Source organism: Tupaia chinensis, unplaced genomic scaffold (assembly GCF_000334495.1).
Source record: "Tupaia chinensis unplaced genomic scaffold, TupChi_1.0 Scaffold000314_1, whole genome shotgun sequence".
In the NCBI taxonomy this organism is placed as follows: domain Eukaryota; kingdom Metazoa; phylum Chordata; class Mammalia; order Scandentia; family Tupaiidae; genus Tupaia; species Tupaia belangeri.
The window spans coordinates 1328065-1331168 of NW_006159807.1; positions in this window are offsets into that span (position 1 = coordinate 1328065).

The following is a 3104-nucleotide window of genomic DNA, read 5'->3' on the forward strand; positions in this document are numbered from 1 at the left end:
TGACAGAGTCACTGCTCTGGGGACACAATGAAGCACGTGCTCCGGTGGGGTCAAGCTCTGGGTGGACACAGAGCTCTGGCCAAGAGAAAGCAGGAACTGCTGCTGAGGATTCATGGATTCTTGGTGGATTGGGGCAGTTCTGTGGGGAGCTAGAAGCTGGACCTGTGACCGAGCCCCCCTTACCTGCTTGCCTCAGCCTTGCTCCATGGAATCTAACAGCTTTCTGCCACTTTCCTCCCTGCCTTCTCAACCCTGCCTTTCACCTTGCCAAGTCTTCCAGCCCAAGGAACTGATTTCCTGTTTTCTGGCCCAGGCCCCTCTGATACCTAGGAAAAACCTACAGCTGCTTTGCCCTCACCCACGTGCTCGGCCTGCATCCTTGTCCCTACACATCTTGTTCTTGCGTTTTTCCAAACTGTACCTGCCTAGTTTCCTAGACCTGTTCCAGAAAACGCTTTCCTAGGTGAACCAGCAGCCCATATTCACTACTCGCCCTTATTAAAGGAGGTGGAGAAGAAGACAGACTTGATTTATTAATTATAAATTTTGAATAAGGAGTCAGATGATGGTACAGCTGGTGCAGCTGGAGGGTCTCTGGTTTGGGACCCAGGGCCTCCCTGTATGCACTGGACACTGACATGTCTGTGATTTTGGCTAGACAAGGCTGGGTTAGATAACTGTGTGGGGACCCTGTTGAGGGTGACTGTCTCTGTCTCTCTCTCTCTCTCTCTGTTTGTCTGTCATGAAATAAGTAAATGAATACATCTTTTTTTCTGTTCATTGATAACTATGATTGATATTTGGGAAAATGTTCCAGGTAGCTTTATCCCCTGCTCCCATTCACTTCTGTCCTTTTTCCACCTACAAGGATACTCATGTCTTTCTGTAGCTCAGATGGTATTACACTGTACACTGTGTTCTTTAATATCTTTTTAGAATATAAAGACTTCAAAACTTGTTCTTTAATCTGTTTTCTTTTACATTTAATAATGTGCCTGAACTTCCTTTTCATATTAGTGAATATCAACTCATATAATTTTGGGGATTGCATAGGATTTACATGGTATGAAATACCTTCATTTATTTTAAAACACCCTATTTTGAGATAGTTGATTTCAATTAATTTTAGTGTAGTATTCTACTATTTTACATTTTTAGTAGTAATAGAATAAAAATATAAGGAGCAATACTTATTGACTTTTCTTTCCAAATAAATCCTTTACATAAATTTCTAGAAGTAGAATCAATGAGTTAAAAAATATACACATTTGGGACCAGCAGTTAGCATAATGGCTATGTCGCCGGACTTCCACATAGTTGACCGCGGTTCGAGTCTCGGACCAGGTGGCTTAAACTCACGTTGGGCGCATGTGCGTGCATGCCCAAGATCCTGAGAGGAGAATGGAGGAGAAGGGATTGCGGCATGGCCATCCCCCCCTCCCGGGGAGGGAGTGAGTGATTTCTTGCTTTCTGTCTCTCTGTTTCCCTCTGTCTGTCTGGCGAGCGCACGTGCCCTATCACAAAAACCTCTCCAAAAAAAATTTACACATTTAACATTTTGACTTACATGGATAAACTGCTTTCATAGAGTTCTTTTATGTCTTTGACAAACTGAATTCCAATAGGGGAAGTGCTTTTGGTGTAGCAATAGCTATTCTCTTGCAGTATGCTTTGCAGTGCCCCAAAATATTTATTATTTTCCTCTGGAAGATACCTTTATGTCTACTTTTCATGCACTGTTCCTAAAGAAATATAGGTCATGTTCACAAGCTTGTTGATTCATCCTTCTGGAACTCTGTGGCCCCTTCGTGTGTACTGGTCTTGGACTAATACATGTAGGATCCTTTACATGTCTAAGAATCGGTTTTATGATGCCCAGGGGAAAATATCATACTGATATTTACCTTACATTTAGACATTTATTTATTTAGGATTCCAATTGGAATTTTATTTTAGCTATATATTCACTCCTGATCTAGGTTTTTTTTTTTTTTTTGAGAGACTTTTGCCATGTTGCAATCTCTTCTCCTCCATTCTCCTCTCAGGATCTTGGGCATGCACGCACATGCGCCCAACGTGAGTTTAAGCCACCGGGTCCAGGACTTGAACCACGGTTGACTACGTGGGAGTCCGGCGACATAGCCATTATGCTAACTGCTGGTCCCTGATCTAGGGTTTTTATGCCAAAGTACCTGCCTTTTTTTCCCCAGAGTATTGTATAAATGTGAAAGAGACAGAGAGAGGAGAGGAGAGGAGAGGAGAGAGAGAGAGAGAGAGAGAGAGAGAGAGAACTCCCAATGGAGCTGGTCATGCTGAAATACTTTTCTCTCCAATTTTCCATCCCATCAGGATTCTAGGAATGTGCACTTGCCTGGTATGTTTTTCTGGGGCTGCTGGGGCTGAGACTTGAACCCTGGTTGGCCATGTGGATTCAACTTCCTTTGCACAACACTTAATCACTGTGTTATGAGGATGGTCCACCTGACTAATTTTTAACAGTGTACATATACTCTGATGTATGTGACTATAAGCAGTGTGTGTGTGTATGTGTGTGTGTGTGTGTGTGTGTGTGTGTGTAATTCTGCTTATTGCATAGTACCAACAGTTTGCATGATGAGAATGCTAAAGGATTTTGCAAACTTTGGTTCAATAGTTTTCTTTCCACTGATTTTTCCAGTTTTACTCAAGAAGCTTCTCCTCTGAACTCACATATTCCATCACTTGATTTCTCAGTTTCCTTGCACTGTGGGCATCTCATCTTGTCATGTTTGAATGAAAATCCTCGTGTTTCTCACACCCTCCCATAGCTGCTCATCCCATAGACCCTCCGCTCCCACCATTGTGTCAATGGAAACTTTATCCATCCAATAAACATCTTGTGATTTTTGCTCTCTCTCCTTCTCCCACACTGGTTGATCCTGCTGGTTTCTACCTTTACTCAACATCAATATCCAATACCCACTGACAGTCACCTTGATAATTATATGAGCCTTTAAGAGGGGTTCCCCAGTTTCTCTTCTCCTACCCCAGGATTTATTTTCCACAAAGTATCCATAATAATAATAATAATAGCTTAATTGATGCCTATGAGGTATGATTTTACA